A 19,947-nucleotide genomic window follows, 5' to 3' on the forward strand; every position below is an offset into this window, starting at 1 on the left:
GAACTACTTTTCTGAGGCCGACTCCTGGCACAGGGACAAGACATGGATACAGTTTCCGTTCAGAGACAACGCAGCACACGGCGCGCGCCTGACGGTGACAGAGGAGGATCAGCTCATTGAACTGTCCACTGACAGCACGTACAGAAACATGTATGAGACAAAAACACTCACACAGTTCTGGATATCATGCCAGAAAGACTTCCCACAACTGGCAGCAAAAGCAATGATGAGCCTGTTGCCCTTTGCCACAACATACCTTTGTGAAAGTGGATTTTCCTCACTCACCTACCTGAAGAACAAATACAGGTCAAGACTGCAGCCTGAGGCTGATATGACTCTCTGCCTGACAACCTCCATCCATCCAAGGTTGGACAAGTTGTGTGCTACTCGCCAGGGTCAGACATCTCACTAATATGGGAGTATGTATTTAATGATCCACTGTTCACAGGATCATGTTCACTGTCCATATATGCATGTTCAAAATAAAAACATGAAAATATGAACTTGTGTATTATTTGAATATCTTAGTATTGAATGCAATAGACCATTTTCAAGCCTACGTCATCACTGACTGCGCGCGCATTGTTGACTCAAAACAAAGCCGTCAGAGTGCAAAAAAATACGACGGACACTAGCTCTAGTCACAGAAGAGAGAGAAGACATGCCGTCTTGCTGTGTATACGGTTGTACTAATAGAGACTCAAAAAAATACAAGTTTTTAACTAACTACTATTATAACTAACTAACTATTTTGGCATCAGTTCAAACTAATAGAGTCCAGTTCGGACCAGTTAATACCAGTAGATTTCTTATTGGATTTTCAACTAGATTTTGTTAAACGAATAACTTTGTTAAAAAAGCTCAGAAGCATGATAAGTTTTAGTATGACCGTCATAGGCTACTTACCCCGCAACACAAGTGCAATTGGCTGTTAGGATGTAGTTTGCTCGCGTGTTGACAACAGCCCAAGCATCGTACATCGTCGTCTTGTGGCCTTGTCTTTGGCTTGGAAGGACCTCGGATGCCAACACACAGAACTCCCCATCGATGTCGTGATATTTCACTCCCTGTACATGACCATTTAAGACGAACTGGTAGGCATCAAGTGACTTGTATGCGCGTATTTTTTCTTTTGTGTACACGCTGGGTTTCTCAATCAGATAGTTATGTATATCTGGCCATTGTAAATCTGGCCACTTTCTACGATCGTAATCCCACTCAGTGATCGCATAGGGATCTGGTAGTTGGACCCCATTGCTCAGAGTGAGCTTTTGTATGTATTCCTCTCGATCTTTAGGTGCTAATCTTTTGCAATACTCCGATAAACCGCTACGCTCCGCCATAATACTGCTTTCCGCCGCCATCGATTCTGCCTCAACAATGCGCGCGCAGCCTGATTACGTCACAACTGTTTACAAACAGTAAATGGGTCTATAACAAGGTACATTTCTACAATGCACTATAGGACCAGTTTAATATAAAACACAATTTTATACATGAGTAGGGGGTCCCTGCTCCATCTCTCCGTCAGTTTGGGGGCCCTTGGCCTGGAAAACGTTGAAGACCCCTGCTTTAGACTACAGTGACCCCACAAAAAAAAGTTTTTTTCTGTGATGCAATGCATACTCCTCTATCCCAAATCTCTCCATGAGTTCCACACACCATTTTCTTATTATTGGCATGTCAGTTTAAAAAAAAAAAAAAAAAAAAGGTCAATCTACAAATAAAGTTTTATAATATATATTATTATATATATAAATTTTTAACAATAGGACAGAAATAGCAGTACCTCTATGACTGACATTGGGGCTGAAGTGCTCAGGCAGAGGGCATACTGTGTAATACAAAAAAAAACCCTGTAACATTGACACTTAAAATGAACACTGAATTTCCTCTTTGGGGAAGACAACATGGCTTACCATCAGCATCAGCATGAAAATACCACAGGAATTCCCAGTGGTTTGCCTTGGGAAATTCTGTTGAAATCGAAATGTAAAATACTTTTAATACAACTGTGTACTGCTGAGGACATGCGCATTCAGTTGTAATGTCATGAAGCAAATATGGCTCAGGGATACAGACTTACTTCAAGGTCTACTCCTGTCCTCTCTGTCCATGGTCACACATCAAGGCGACTGGCAATTTGCCTGGCAATTCAAGGAAAAAACAGAGTACCAACATTACATATCTGATTTAATGATCATTCCTTTAGATGGAAAACAAGGCTAATTATGAACTGGTAGCTACTTTGGAATGTGTGGTATCAGAACACGACCACTTGTGGAACATTTAGCCATAGAACAAGACTATTTTAGAATGTGTGGTATCAGAACAAGACCACTTCTGGAACACGTAGCCTGACAACAAGTTTGGCCATAGAACAAAGCCATTAATTATGTATAATCAGAACCTAAAGACCATACGCGTAGATTACGGGGGGGACGGGTGGGATATGTCCCCACCACTATTTATAATTTGAATTTTGTCCCCACATACTCAACCGAAATCGTCGAGTCTAAATCATGCGATAGGCGCACACTATGACATCCTCACTGCATGCACACCTGCCTGGCTGTGTGTGGAGCAAATGAGCGGGAGGGGATTGTGATCATCAGTACCTCATCCAGTGGCGTGGTGCGCCGCGCGCGCACCTGTGGGCATTCATTCCAGCAGGCCTACTACACTTGACAGTTGGCAGGCCGTCTATTTTCTGGACGGCAGCCTAATGCCTAGCAGCTAGTTGTTTTACAGACACTTTCCACCCACTTCGCAGCAGCATTGAAGACGACAAGAAAGTCGACTCCTCAAAAATGTACAAGGTAATTATTCCTAACAGTTTGTTTGTAACAATGTTTCCTCAGAGCAAAGGCAAGCTAGGCAAGACCACGTTGTAGCCAAATTGTTTGTGGTTACAGTTATCTCATTTGGAGTGAGCGAAAGTGAATAATATTAGCTGCTATCAGTTTGTGTAACAATGTTTCCTCAGAGCAAAGGCAAGCTAGGCAAGACCACGTTGTAGCCAAATTGTTTGCGGCGCCGGTTAGGCTACAGTTGACTAATTTGGAGTGAGCGAACGTGAATCATATTAGCTGCTATCAGTTTGTGTAACAATGTTTCCTCAGAGCAAAGGCTAGCTAGGCAAGACCACGTTGTAGCCAAACTGTTTGCGGTTACAGTTTAATTAATTGGGAGGGAGCCTATTGTAGCCTTACACAATAGGCTGAAACAAGCCAACGGTAAAGACACCGACCGATATTTTTGTTTATTGTTTTCCTTGCATGTTGTCGACCTTATGTCTGCTAGAACTCAGGGTGTTGCTAAAGATCATAGAATACTCTGTTTTTTCCTCTCTGGAGTAGTAGGGCGAGGCTACAGCCTTTTGACCGTTGTGTGGATTGACACCAGCTGGATGACTGAAGGGTCTATTTAAAACAGAACAAAGTGAATGACTCTTGTTTACTTATGACCAAAGACGGGTCAGTTAACGATTTTATTAATTGGATAGAATTAGGAAAACATTTAGTTATATATATATATATATATATATATATATATATAGTTGAAATGGATTATTTATTAATGATTCTGAACCACACTGAAATGTTTAATTAGCCTACTGTTAAACATTACCAAAAGTATTGTGAACCAAAATTAAGAATGTGCCAGAACTGAACTTGGGCCTATATTAAGTGTGTGTGTGTGTGTGTGTGTGTGTGTGTGTGTGTGTGTGTGTGTGTGTGTGTGTGTTTTTCTCTCTAGGTTGGATGGAGAGCTAAAAGTGGCCAAAAACATGCACCCGCCTTTCAGATGTGCCAATGAAAGCTGTCGCTATTTCTTTTTTGTCCAAGGCCTTCAGTCTATCCCTGTGGATGTGGCAGGCTGCAGTGCTGTTGAGCCTCAACTGGGTCATTGTTGCCCTCAGCCAAGTCTTCAGCCGTCGCAGAGCACTGAAGCTCCTTTCAGCCTCACAGGATGAAACCGGGACCACAAGTAGCAGTCTCACCAGAGTCTCCACCTGTGAGAAGAGCCCTCTAACCTCTGGTGGCATGCCTTGGAGAATTTGGACAGCTTCTTTGCATGAAGTGTAGGTGTGATTGGCTTTAAACATGGCCAGTTGAATTTGAAGTGCCTGTAGGTCCAGTTCTGGGTACAAGCTCGCCACCATATTGTTTCCTGTAAGCAGGAGCTCCTCCAGCTTGACCAGATTTCCCAGGCTGACCTGATCGAAACGGTCATGAAGTTGGGTGGTCGCCATGTCAATGGCACTGAAAAACTGGACCCGGAAATACTCCTCTGGTGTGGCAGGAGTATGGTGCTTGGCAGGACCACCATATCTACTGGATGGCATTCGGACATGAGGTGGCTGTATTTGCTGGAGGTCCAAGTTTGCGGCAAAATCCACAGCTTTGTCATAGATGGCCATGAATGCAGCATCGGTCCTCAAAGACAGAAAGCCCTGCCTAACATAGTCAACGGCTTTGAGCATTCCACTGATGGTCATCCCTCTGGCCTGCAAACTTAAGTTCAGCCCCTCCAACCTTGTGATAAGTTCTTGACCCAGGAGAAGGCCAAGAACAGTGTTTCCCTTTTCCAGCCTCTGAAGAACACCATTAGCTCGAGAGGGAGTGTTGTCAGTGACCTTTGCAGAGGCCATCTCCTCCAGCGCACTCAAGATGGCATTGTATTGGCTGAGGACTGCTCTGATGGCTGGTGCGCGCACAGTCCATCTGGTGGCACATAGAGGCTTGATGGAGGTGAAGGAGCCTGTGCTGGACATGGCAATGTTTTTGAAAATGGTCTTGCATTTTCCAGACTGGGAAAATAAGCATCCCAGCTCATGGATCCAATGCAGGGCATCCCTTATCACCGGTGTGGATGTGCATGTAGCCTGTGTGACAAGGTTTACACAGTGTGGGCCACAGTGGACAAAGTTGGCCAATGGTTGCTGTTGGCGGATCAGAGCTTGTGTCCCTGACAAGTGCCCCGACATGTTGGCTGCGCCATCGTAGGTCTGCCCACGAAGACCAGAGAACGGCAGGTTTAGACGGAGCAGCACATCAGAGGCAATTCTAAAAAGGTGCTCACCGGTCGTTGACGAGGCCTCGTACAGACCAACAAAGTCCTCCCTTGGCTCAAGGTCAGCATCCACATACCGCAGGCAAATTGAAATCTGTTCCGTGCCAGATATATCCTGTGTTCCATCCATTATCAAGGAGTACTGCAGTACAGGTAAAGAATGGATGTTTTTAGCTATTTGTCTGATAATGGTGTTGCTCATTAACTGCAGTATCTCATTCTGACACTCAGGACTTGTGTAGGCATGGTTTCTCAGCAACCAGCTTGCCAGATTCGGGTCACTCTCAGCCTTCTCCTCCAGATGCTGCTTGAAGTTTCCCTCGTCATTGTCATGGCCTCTGAGAGCTAATCCCTGTCTAGCAAGGTACCTAACTGAACTCACAATCTGTACCAGTGCTGACCTGGCTGCCTCTTGTGAACTTTCTGAGATGCTGCAAAGTTGCATCCTGACTGAGTTGTGTGTATGTGTGTGTGTGTTTACAGCAACAATGTGTGCCTTACTGTTGGTGTGCTTGTCGAACCCCTCCCTACCCTTCTTCCAGTTCCTGAACCCCAAGGAAATGAAGGTTTGTTCTGCATTTCTGGCCATTGTTGATACATTATGTTTAAAGGCATTTACACAGTAGAAACACACAACTCCCTTAATTGCAGGACTGTAATGTAGCCAGGGGTAGTCTTTGAACCAGCTCTCCTGGAATCGGAGAGTGCGGTTGGGCAGAGTTTGTGGCTCGATTAGCTGTGCAGCTGGTTGGTATGGGGAAACTAAAATATCCTCAGGGGTATTGATCTCTTCCTCTCTTTGGGAAGGGTTATCCTGTTGTCCCTCCTGGTGAGGCACCTCCTCCTGTAATGTAGTCAGTGACATGCATGATAATTTGGTAGTATTTCTGTAAATAGTTCTCTGAAATATATATATATTTTTTTTAAATTGTTCATTATTGCCATTGATTTTACATCTACAACTTACTATTTTTATGTTTTTATTTGTAGTTGTAGCCCTGGCCACTTCACTATAATTGTCTGTAGTGTATGTTTTAAATTGTGCTATAGCATCTTTTTTTTTTTTTAGAAACCTCACCTGCTGAACCTCTACATTCTCAACCCCCTGTTCCTTATGAAAAATGTTGAACTTTGTTAGTAATGTTTCATGTTATAGTTTCTGAATGTTCAAGTTTTCCTTATGTGACCCTCACCTCCACAGCTCCCGGTCCCTGCACTTCTTTGTTTTGTCTTTCTTTGTTTTGCTCTGTTGCACTTGGCTCCTTTTCCTGATGACGGATGGTTCATAAATAAAATAAACATTTATTAGCACTTGTGTTTGGTTTTTATTTAACGTTTTTGCATAGATTTGGGGTAAATTGTACTTGTTTTTGCATAGATTTAGGGTAAATTCTGTGTTTTTTTATGTACAGTATTGATGATAATATAGGGACATCTAGTGGTAAATCCGCAGGTTGCAAACATGTGAAAAACGCAATTTGGTATCTAGTCTTTTGATTTGCCGACTGTGAGCCACTGTAGAAACATGACGTTGTAAATTGACAGCGGAGTCGGTGCATTCCAATGGAGGCGCATTCAGATCGAACATTGTGACTTGAGAGAATGTGAACTTGGAAGGCTAGCTTTCCTAGCCTAGCTTTTATGACTTCTAGTACTAGCAAAGGCTAACGCTATATCGTGGAATTAACTTGAGATGTATATGGAACACTAGAAACCATCGCTACTACTGTACAAAAGGTATTCCACTCAACCAATAAAAGTGGAATACAGAAATTTGTAGTAGCCAAAGCTAAAGCCGGTATGTAGCTAACTGCAGTGTTACTGCTAGCTAACCGTTAACGTTAGCGATAGATGAGAACTAGCAGTTAACGGAGTTAATATCAAACATCGTAAAACAAGGTAATTTGTAGGTTTCTCTGCACTTACAGCGCATTTTTGCTTGCTGAAAAAGGATCTGATATCCGTTCCGGCTTTTCTCTTGGACATTATGGATCCAGTTAAATAGCTTTGCGACTTGCCTTTATTTTTGTTTGTAAAATTTATGAAATAAGAAATATTTAACGTCATAGCAAGGGGGAGGGGGGAGGGGGAGGAGGGTAAACGTGTGCTGTCTGTACACGGCGTTATAATGGAGAAGTGGCTTAAATCATTTTCAAGACAAACAGACAAAATTGACATTTTTATTCAGAAAATAGCCGGTCCTTTTGCTTCCTGTAAAAAGCATGCTTGTGACCCTGGATAACGATATGGATACATCATCTAGCCTGCATGTGGACTGCCACATAAGGTAAGAAATTGGTTTACGTAATTTTGCTGCTGGTTTTGTTTGCTCGTGATGACCTGGCCAAAGGTAACCCATGGTCCTAAGCTACGATTGTGATCTGATTCTGGCTGGTGGTCAGCTAACAAGCTACACACAGTGGGATTGCTATACCAATGTGGTTATAGTTGTTTTGTCTGATTGAGATATGTGACGTTAGACTTGAAGCCTGGTAGGCCTATCAATATGTTCTCGCATAACCTATGTGATTATCCTAAACTGTAGGATTTTATTTGCGGGCAATTTGCTTATGATGTAACGAGTGAAGTCTACATTGGTCCTTCGCAAGTGTTTACTGGTGGTCAGGATTTGACAGATGCAATTCTCGTCTGGGTGCTTTTTTCTTCTGTTTTTTTTAATGCAGTATAACATAAGCTGCCAGCAGCCCTGGCTCTCAGAAGGCTGATGCTCAGTACCTCGTTTCATTTCGTACCCCCTTTACAGTCTGGCATTGTTTGTCTGGTAAACTTTGTTGATGTCAAGAGAAGTGTTAAATTGCCAACACTGTTCTTTGTCCTATGTGTATTAGTATTACATATCCCGAGCCAATACACTGGTGTTTCCAAGCCAAAACACAATCTGTGGTTTTCAACTTTTATTGTTCGAATACAATTTTCAACACCTGACAATACACTGTAGAGCAGGGATTCCCAAACTGTGGTAGGCCTACGCGTACTCCCGGTGGTACGCGAGCTGCTTCTAGGGGGTACGTACGCGAGATGAAAAGGGCTATGGCGGACAGGTGTTAAAATTAACTTTTTAAATCTTTTGTAATTAATTCATGAATAAATACATAATTTCGAATCGGATCATAACGATATGGAAACATGAAATTAAAGGATATCACTTATAAACTGTGTAGGTGTTCATCAAAAAAAGGGCAGCTTATTAAACATGACGCTGGAATAGCTACATCAATAGAATGCGTTACTTTTGTGTCGGATGGTGGGTGGTCGTGGGGCAACAGTTTTGGAACCGCTGCACTAATTCAAGACTCATTGTGGATATAACAAGTTTTTTTTTTTTTAAAACAACAAAAACGGAAAGGGGGGGGGGGGCGTTACGTTTTTTGTCCCCACCACTTCTAAAACCAAACTGACGCCCTTGCTAAAGACTGTTTTGTAGACCTCATCTCCAAACCCATCAGGAAGCAGAGAATCAAGGAACAGGATCTCCCTCTCTAACAATAATGCCTGCAATGGATTATGTTATTATGTTAAAAGGTAACAATGTAAATACAAAACACTAACACCTACACTTACAGTTTGATAAAAAAAATCATCCTGAAATATTTTAAAATAACACTCAACACAGAGGAGATAGTGGTCTGCTGCAGCTTGCTGCCTTCTCCAAGCAGGGAATATGATGACATCTTTCCTGTCCAAGTTTTCCTGGTAGCATTAGAAAATATTGGTTTAGTAAGACATAATGCCAGATACACTTTTTTTTTCATGTACAATGGGTAGACTGCTGAGAGGAGTGGGTCTGTGTCTCTATTTTTCCACGTGGGAACAACATAGAGGTGTGTGCGAGAGAGGAAATAAGGGCGGAGGGGGGACTGACGCTATTTGATAATTAATATGCTTGGTGTTTGTTTTGTACTTGGTGTGTGTAAAAATGACTTATATGTGCTTGTAGCGGAGTTTCTCTTGTTTAATTTGATGTGAAGTATGACTGTATTTCTATATAATGAGGGCAGCGTTTTATGCCTTTTACTGCGGAGAGTCTTCAGGTTTCCAGAGAAACACAGCAGTACTAAATGGGGTTACAGGACTATTTTTTCAAAAACATGCATACAGCACTCCATTGTTGTGGTGTTTGCTAGCAAACGTAGTTTCAACAAGAGAGGTGTAGTGTATGTGGCTAATTTTTGTGACGTTATGCTAATCATTTTTGTCAGAGGATTGACAGGTGGAAAGAAAACAACTCACTTGGACCTCAGATGTTGGAAATTGGTAATATTTATTATGTGCAAAATTCACAATGACATTTTGAAGACATCATTAATGTTACAGACTGAAGACTGAAGTTTTCAAAAGATGGGATGACAGGACATCCTACATTTTCCTCCTTTCATCAAGCTTAATAACGAACTTTGGGACCGTTAATTTGATTCATTTTACCTCCTCTTAAAGTGATTGATATGCAAAATCCATGTTATATTAGCAATGTGTGTGTGTGAAGTGTTTATGTACTGTACTCTGATGACGGTAACTTGACAGCAGCAGATCCATGGTAACCGGCAAACAGAGAAAAAAAAATTAAACCCTGGGAAATTTCGAGGCGTGTCATTGGACAATAACTGCAATGACGTCATACATGTCGGACCCCGAGCATAGCTGCCTGCTTGGTTTGCCGAAACCGGTAACTCAGACAAAGTTACAGATAAACTATGTGTGTGACTATCAATGCAGTGCGTGTGAGAGCACAGCGTCCTGATGGTGTGTGTGTTGCTGCTTCTTACACCAATCACACCTAAATCTTCACATTATATTAAACTAGAAAGTGTGTTCTGCATCCTGCGCACGTATGCAGGTGCACAAAAAAAAATTAGTTTTCTATGGATTTTGCGTGTCAAATCAATGATATAATGTCACTGTGTGGATCATTAACCTTGCTGCAGTGTGCTTCCTGGTTATAGTTAGTGAACTATCAGCTTCTACCTGCTCAGATCTCACAGTCAGCAGCAGGAGAGAAGGAGAGCAGCAGGGGAATCTAGCGCACATAGTTTGTATGGTAGCCTAATGATGGAAAAAGTAAAACTGATAACTACAAAAATAAACCATTATTATTATTTATTGTTCAGCAGCTCAGGTCGACTGAACAACAGAAAATACCTATTTATGTCTAGCATACATGTGTATGTTATTCAGACATTACACTACTTCAGAGAGTACTGAGTAGTCAGAGCACTTTACTTATTTAAAAACATATTGATTCATCTATTGAACAACCCTACATTGACACAGACTGATGTGCATTGTTTTTATGGGAATGTCATTCATGGTTTATCATCTCTAGAAGTATATGATTCAACTTGTTTGTTTTTTAAGGAAAAGAAAATTGCAATTATTGATTATGTCGAATCGCAATACTTGTAGAATCGCAATTATCAAGAATCGTGATACAAATCGAATCGGCACCTTAGAATCGTGACCAAAGCTATCGTCCCACCTCTACTCATCAGTAAGGCTGATGTCCCCATCTACCAGGTAGGCCTCCACATCACCTGATGGTAAATGTGTCCTCATTGGAATAGCCGATTTTTTTTTCTGCAGGAAAGATCAGACTGAAGTCTCACAGAGCTCCATCCTGATGAGTAATGTCCTCTTCAGTGCCTCCACATCAACATGGTTTGGAAAACAGTTGGCCTTATATCTGGGATCAACGAGAGTGGCAAGCAGAAATGTGGAGTTTGGGGAAAAGAGTAATCTAATCCTAAATGAACCAAAGAAAACCGAAAACTGGACTGCCAGTGATCTCCAACCCAAACTGAAATAACAAACTAACAATACAAAACCCCAGCACTGAAAAATATGCGGGGGGAAAGAGAACAAGGGGAAAAAATAAAAACTTCCCCCCTTCGAGATGTGAGCTGGGTAGTGGCTCAAGAGAGAGTGAGGATTTCTCTCAGTTCTCCTAAAATGCTCTCACCAAGCGATTGCAAACCCTTGACAGGTGAGTCTCACTGAAATTAAAACAAACAGAGAGAGAGAGACTAAGCAACTAGCTGGCTGCAACACCATCCCTACAGGGCCACATGTAACAGTGTGGCTGATAAATGGTTTGGAGGCAACATTTTCAGGAAAACACAATGTGTGGACATATAAATGAAACATGAAGGAGAAGCTATCATAATGCAGAACATCTTTATTAGAGCTACCGTTCATTTTACAAGTTTTCAAGTTAACTTTAAGTGAGAGAACAGTCAGAAAGAGCACCAACATTGAACTTTAACATAGTTCATCAATAATTCTTAGAAAACATAATCAAATAGCTCATAATGGTTGAGATGGCTTATATTGGCTATAAAGTCGCTTCACAAGCCATCTGAAAAGTAAACATTTGTAGCCATAATCAAGTTTTAGCTGGTCAAAAGGTAACCTTCAAGTTTAACAAGACGATAATTCTCTAATGACAAAAATGCTTTTATAGTTAATGCCATGTATCATGTCAAATAGCAACTTAGACTCTGGGTAAGTTATATAGAATAATACTATTTATGTGAACTAGTGCCACCTTTATCTTCACAACAATTAACCACTGATACTAAACTCAACATTTTGGTTAAACTCTAGTCAACTTGATTGTTATTGCCATGGAAACAACTTGCTGTTACAGTGCTGAATGTTGTTGCAGTTCACTGAGAACATTTAGATTATAATTGTCTGACTCAATTCAAATCAGTAGCTCCATCTGAAAAACAAAGAAATTACAACAACTCTGAGCAAGGAAGGGAGATAAAGTAAGTAAAGTAAGTGTGGTTGACCCCATTGCAAAGTGAGACACTCTTTTAAAAGTTGATCAATAAAAATGCACTCTTGATAATAATGGGCATAGTCTGGACTGAAACTGATAGAACTAATCATAAAATTCATTTTCTACTATTTTAAATTAGTTATTAAATTATTATTTTAATGACTCACCTTTTTGAATTATAATCCACACTTTAAAAGTAAAGAGATTTTTTTTCTAGAATTAGTCAAGAGCTGAGCAGCAGCATTTTGAAGCATTTGGAGATGGGAGATTGTCTTCTGGCTCAGCCTGAATACAGAGAAATACAGTAGTCCAAATGATGAACTATAAGCATGAATCACTTTTTCAAGGTAGATAAAAAAGACTTGACTCAAATACAAGGATCTTGATTTTGGAGTCATTAAGCTGAAGGAAGTTATGTCATCCAGCATTCAATTTCTGTGAGATAGGATCATATTTGAGTTGTTATGTTGAATGATTCACCAGCTTTAAATGGGACATAGAACTGCATAGCAGTGAAATTGGATTTCAAGTTTGTAAAAGATGTGACAGGGACCTAGAATTGACCCTGGAGGGACATCAAAAGAACGGAGGGCCGAGGAGGAGGAAGTGCCTCCAGTCGTTACAGATAAAGTTTTATCAAATAGGTGAGAATGAAACCATTCAACAGCCAAGCCTTTTATCCCAACCTGTTTTTTTAGACAATCAATTAAAATAGTGTGATACACTGTATCAAAGCCAGGACTTAGATCTAAAAGAATTAAAATTGAACAGTTACCAGAATCAGTTGCTAGCAATTAATCATTAGAGAGGGCTTTTTAGTAAGAGCTGGACTAACGTAGTTTGAAGGGACTGAGCAAGAAGACAAGGGGCTGTTGACAATTAAAAGAATATGTGGACCAATGGTATAGACTACATCTGTTAAACACCAAGTAGTCAGGGTGTCTATTGAGCAGGTGGAATAAATAAAATATAATCCTTATACTTTACAGAAGTGGCTTTGAGAGGTTTACTGGGAGGAGTTCTGATCACTGAGCCAATAGTCTGAAATAAAACCCTTGAATTATGGCTGAGAAGCAACCAGCTTAGAAAAATGTGCATTTCATGATTTCTTCATTGAAATCTAATAGGCAGCCATTATGCGAAAAATAACCCTTCAAGCAGAAGGGTTATTTTTTGTTATCTTTTCTTATTTGTTTATCTACCTTGCTGTTCATTTTGTACTTAATCTATTTCATATTAAGAGAAGGTGAATAGTTCAGCTTTGATCAATTTCTGTGAATACTGGTCTTTACAAGTAGCAGTATTAGCATATATATCTTGCTAATATATATACAGTGGTGGAAAAAAGTTTTTGGACACCCCATGCATTTGTGAAATATTGCATTAAGAATCACTCTTAATTCTTCAAGTGCAATTTCTTTTAGTACAGTCACAGCCAAAATACTAAACAAATCTTAAAATGGATTATCAAAAGGTCTGTTTCAAAGCGTAAACTGAAGAATTTAGGAGAATTAAAAGCAGTAATTCAAGAAGAATAGAACAAGATTACCCCTCAACAGTGTGAAAGGCTGGTGGGGAACATGCCAGCCAGGATTAGAGCTCTACTGCGTGCTAATGGCAGGGCTACTAAATATTAATTTGATGATGTGATGGTGTATTTATTTTTTGTTCAGTTTTGAACACATTATCTGTTATTTGTTGATTTTGATACCAACAATGTTGAGAACTGACATATTGAAACTGTCAAGAATTTAGTTTTGTTAGTTTTTCTTGTAAACAATATCATTTGTATTTGTTTGTGTCTGTCTAATGCAGCCACACCGTTTGAAACACAAAAAAGATATTTCCACAAACATTTCATGATAATATTTGAGATTGTGTAAACTTTTAAGGGTGTCCAAAAACTTTTTTCCACCACTGTATATATATATATATATATATATATATATATATATCAAACAACAAATACTTTTCCAGTTGCCAGATATCTTGAGCGCTGATCACTTGGCATTATTACAGTACGTTGGATGGAAGACGTGAGTGTATGAGGTTAACCACAAACATTACGCATCTATAGTGTTTCACTGACTTCAGGAGAATACTGGAAAGTATTTCTAGCACCTTTCCTCTCAAGAAATCAAGAGATGTTAATCCTCCTCATAAAGAGATCTCAGAACAGAAAATGCCTCTGAGAGACCAGTAACCTCAACTGTGTTGTTGCCTGAAGTGTTCCCTCTACATTTTGGACAGTGCACAGAGGTCGCCCTCCACTGTTTCACACATGTTTTGCATCCAATAATGCTTCGGCAGCACTGTGTGAGGACTGGATCCTTGATGAACTCTAAAAAACAAAACAGAAAAAAAAAATTATTCTGTGCGTGTGTGTGTCCATCTGTCCTTAAAAGGGTACATGATGTATAGGCCTATTGGGTGATAGTGTTTTTCTTACTCTTAACTCTTAACTTTATTGTTTTTATAATGTCTTTGTCTTTGTCTTGTACACCATGGGCTCTCACATAAAGCATCAGTACATGTAATTAATTGTAATGGATGAGACCCAGCTGAAGTTGGCACACACCAAATACAATGGATCGAAAATTCTTTTATGTGTAGGAGAACTACCGGTACTATCTATTGTACACTTACTGAGACAAACAACACAGCAGAACCCTTGCTTGATGGTCTGGAGTTGGGAAGGAGTCAGCATGACTCCTGGAGTGGCAGCCATATTGGTGAGCTCTCTGATGTGCATAATAATGTAAATAAAACAAGTTCTATTAATTTATTACACAACAGCTACAAAGGAGACAAAGAATGACAACTGTAGTTATATGATATTATATATTATATGATAATATCATCCCAGGTGTTTTTGCAATGAAATCTAATTATATGTTATCTTATACGTTCCCATCTTGTCAAGTAATTAATGAATTTGAAATTATAAATGGTATAACTGTCATTTAACAAGTGATTTAGGTTAACATTACCTTTGATATGTAGAGACAGTGTCTCTGGGAGGGGCTGGGGCAGTCCACTGTACAGTCACAGGAGTTTGCCTGAAAGAGGAACGTCGGCCGGTGATAGCTGAAGCTGATGAGATGGTCTCATCTTCAACATGAAACTCACTGTGACCTCTTGGAGGAAGGCTGGAAACACCTGAGGCCACATTTGCTTCATCGGTCACGTGTTGACTACGAGGTGAGACCTGTCAAGAAATTCATAAGTCAAATGACCATTAGTGTTTTTTCTAAACCTTTCTCAGTGACTACTGTTCAAAATGGTTTAAGTTACAGTGTTATAGGAATAATCCACGATAAGGCGGCTACTACAGCACTACTATTGAAAAATAATAGGTCTTTTTCACAACTGCCATTTTTACCTGAAAAAATAGGTTAACACAGTTGTTACTAAAGACATGAATGAGGATCTATTCATCTTAAGGTAACACTGATTACTATGAAAAGACTGACCTCATAATATGACATTTTGCAAAAAGCATATAGACTTATGTTATACAGTTTGTTAGGTATACAACTATATTCTTAATTTTTGAGAAAAGCATATTCAAATCTAATAAGTAAAACAAACATTTCAGAGTTCAACATATATTAGTATGAAAACCACTCTTCAATACCAGCTGTTCATATGAAGGTTAATAATCTGTCTGGATTCAACATAGCTACTCTCACCTATTTTGGAGTGAGTAAACTTTGGACACAACAGGACAACCTGTCACATAAACAATCTCTGATCTGATTTACTTTGTATTAACTTACAGGGGTGGGGGGATCTGGCTGGCTGTGAACCACCACCTCCAGTAATTCAAAAGGGTCAGTGTCAACCTGCACCAAAGAAGGGAAAGTTAATAAACAGAGAATATGAGTATACAGTATATACATTGTAATGTGGGGTATTTCATGGTAAATATAGTCTGTTAGAGATGTTAAAACTGTGTGTGTGCGTGCGTGCGTGCGTGCGTGCGTGCAAGTGTGTGTGTGTGTGTGTGTGTGTGTGTGTGTGTGTATTAATATACAACAGCTATATAATGATATCATCAGGGTTAAAAGAAGAAAAACATTTTACTTACCAACCCATTTGGTTGAATTGGTTGAGGCTGAATATAAACACAGAGAAATTATGTTTTTACATTGTGCTTTAGAAAGACAATTTTGTTGTTATCAGAATTTAACCTCCTAATTTTTGCTGGATTCATTGGTGGGCCCATTTCTACAAAATTCCATTTTATGATAAAATGATTGAACCTTTTCATGTTCTGGGTGGACAGTGTTCTTGGCCCTTCTAGCAATTCTCTACACAACAGAAATGTGCTGACTATTTGTGAGGGGACATACTGTGTTCCATGAAAAAACTTCATGAGAGTGCCCATATTGGATTCGAATGAAAAGGTTGATGTAGCCCATAATGGCCCCCATTGTTTGACACTTTGAGCAGTGTGTGTTAGCAAGTGTATATTAAAAGTCATGTTGTTTTTCCCATACAGTCTTTGGAACCCAATGACGATTTTTTGCTAATTTCCGCTACCAAGATGCTTTCGGTCTTTCTGGTATCCTGCAATAATGTGTATATGCCAAACACCAGTAGGAACAATGGTTCCAAAATCTTGCAGAAAGTATGACTTTCAATACAGGTAGAGAATACAAAAGTATATAAATAGTATGCTACAAGTAATATGCTAAGCAAACTTACAAGTATACTTAAATTATAACCACAAGTAAAATAGCAAAACATTTTATTTTTTAGTTTTAGTTTTAAGTTAATAAAAGTATACTTTATGTATACTTCAATAAACTAAAATGTGGACTAGAAGTATATACCTAGTACACTAGTTGTATAGATGAGTGTACTTGTATACTTGAAAGTGCACTTTGATCAGCATAGTGTCTTAGCTATTAACCAATAGAGACATGTATCTGTGAAGAATAACATTATTTGGAGGTAGTAAGGCTAAATACTATTGTCCAGACATATTTATATATATATGTGTTTAAACTGTACTGTAACTCTGTTCTCCTCAATTGAGCTACACTGAATGTTCCTTTTTTAAGAAATCCCTGTCTTCTAATGTGTTCTTTACTTTGAATTAACCAATTCCAGCAGATTACCTTGATAGATTGGCATCACAAACAGGATCCAAGAGAACAACTGAATGGTAAGTGTAACATTTGTTTTTATAATTCCTTGCTAAGTATTTGTTTGATGGAACTAAAAGTCATGGAGTTTGCCTGTGAGCATTTAAGGCCTGGATAAGATCAGAGCTTCAATTTCTGGGGACAATATCCTGGCTGAACTCACTGAGAGCGTTGTTAAGGACAGAATGTAACATATAAACGTTTCAGTAGAAGATCAAAAGTGATATGTAGAAGTTGGGAGAAAAGAAGCCAGTGCGATAAATATGTTTAATTCAATGTGTGGTAATCTTGTAAACATTTTGTATAAATGAACTGAAATGGTGTTTATCCTTTGGTAATAGGTTCTGTGATAAACTTAAAGAGGCTTATCTCAGTTCGTCAAGGCTTGTTCTGAGTCTGTGCCCATTGGAAAAGGATGACATTAATGAAGTTCTATTTAAGTAGAGAGTCTTAAGGTACCTTCACCTAATGTCAAAATGATTTCTATGAAAAGATTCACTTCATAATATGACATTTTGGAATAAGCCACATTATGTCAAACAGTTTGTGGAAACTATATTCTTAATTTTTGAGAAAAGCATATTCAAATCTAACAAGAAAAACACATGTTTCAGAGTTCAACATATATTAGTATGAAAACCACTCTTCAATACCAACTGTTCATATGAAGGTTAATAATCTGTCTGGATTCAACATAGCTACTCTCACCTATTTTGGAGTGAGTAAACTTTGGACACAACAGGACAACCTGTCACATAAACAATCTCTGATCTGATTTACTTTGTATTAACTTACAGGGGTGGGGGGATCTGGCTGGCTGTGAACCACCACCTCCAGTAATTCAAAAGGGTCAGTGTCAACCTGCACCAAAGAAGGGAAAGTTAATAAACAGAGAATATGAGTATACAGTATATACATTGTAATGTGGGGTATTTCATGGTAAATATAGTCTGTTAGAGATGTTAAAACTGTGTGTGTGTGTGTGTGTGTGTGTGTGTGTGTGTGTGTGTGTGTGTGTGTGTGTGTATTAATATACAACAGCTATATTATGATATCATCAGGGTTAAAAGAAGAAAAACATTTTACTTACCAACCCATTTGGTTGAATTGGTTGAGGCTGAATATAAACACAGAGAAATTATGTTTTTACATTGTGCTTTAGAAAGACAATTTTGTTGTTATCAGAATTTAACCTCCTAATTTTTGCTGGATTCATTGGTGGGCCCATTTTTTTACAAAATTCCATTTTATGATAAAATGATTGAACCTTTTCATGTTCTGGGTGGACAGTGTTCTTGGCCCTTCTAGCAATTCTCTACACAACAGAAATGTGCTGACTATTTGTGAGGGGACATACTGTGTTCCATGAAAAAACTTCATGAGAGTGCCCATATTGGATTCGAATGAAAAGGTTGATGTAGCCCATAATGGCCCCCATTGTTTGACACTTTGAGCAGTGTGTGTTAGCAAGTGTATATTAAAAGTCATGTTGTTTTTCCCATACAGTCTTTGGAACCCAATGACGATTTTTTGCTAATTTCCGCTACCAAGATGCTTTCGGTCTTTCTGGTATCCTGCAATAATGTGTATATGCCAAACACCAGTAGGAACAATGGTTCCAAAATCTTGCAGAAAGTATGACTTTCAATACAGGTAGAGAATACAAAAGTATATAAATAGTATGCTACAAGTAATATGCTAAGCAAACTTACAAGTATACTTAAATTATAACCACAAGTAAAATAGCAAAACATTTTATTTTTTAGTTTTAGTTTTAAGTTAATAAAAGTATACTTTATGTATACTTCAATAAACTAAAATGTGGACTAGAAGTATATACCTAGTACACTAGTTGTATAGATGAGTGTACTTGTATACTTGAAAGTGCACTTTGATCAGCATAGTGTCTTAGCTATAGTTCATTAACCAATAGAGACATGTATCTGTGAAGAATAACATTATTTGGAGGTAGTAAGGCTAAATACTATTGTCCAGACATATTTATATATATATGTGTTTAAACTGTACTGTAACTCTGTTCTCCTCAATTGAGCTACACTGAATGTTCCTTTTTTAAGAAATCCCTGTCTTCTAATGTGTTCTTTACTTTGAATTAACCAATTCCAGCAGATTACCTTGATAGATTGGCATCACAAACAGGATCCAAGAGAACAACTGAATGGTAAGTGTAACATTTGTTTTTATAATTCCTTGCTAAGTATTTGTTTGATGGAACTAAAAGTCATGGAGTTTGCCTGTGAGCATTTAAGGCCTGGATAAGATCAGAGCTTCAATTTCTGGGGACAATATCCTGGCTGAACTCACTGAGAGCGTTGTTAAGGACAGAATGTAACATATAAACGTTTCAGTAGAAGATCAAAAGTGATATGTAGAAGTTGGGAGAAAAGAAGCCAGTGCGATAAATATGTTTAATTCAATGTGTGGTAATCTTGTAAACATTTTGTATAAATGAACTGAAATGGTGTTTATCCTTTGGTAATAGGTTCTGTGATAAACTTAAAGAGGCTTATCTCAGTTCGTCAAGGCTTGTTCTGAGTCTGTGCCCATTGGAAAAGGATGACATTAATGAAGTTCTATTTAAGTAGAGAGTCTTAAGGTACCTTCACCTAATGTCAAAATGATTTCTATGAAAAGATTCACTTCATAATATGACATTTTGGAATAAGCCACATTATGTCAAACAGTTTGTGGAAACTATATTCTTAATTTTTGAGAAAAGCATATTCAAATCTAACAAGAAAAACACATGTTTCAGAGTTCAACATATATTAGTATGAAAACCACTCTTCAATACCAACTGTTCATATGAAGGTTAATAATCTGTCTGGATTCAACATAGCTACTCTCACCTATTTTGGAGTGAGTAAACTTTGGACACAACAGGACAACCTGTCACAT

The sequence above is a fragment of the Scomber japonicus genome, chromosome 12 (assembly GCF_027409825.1).
Source record: "Scomber japonicus isolate fScoJap1 chromosome 12, fScoJap1.pri, whole genome shotgun sequence".
In the NCBI taxonomy this organism is placed as follows: domain Eukaryota; kingdom Metazoa; phylum Chordata; class Actinopteri; order Scombriformes; family Scombridae; genus Scomber; species Scomber japonicus.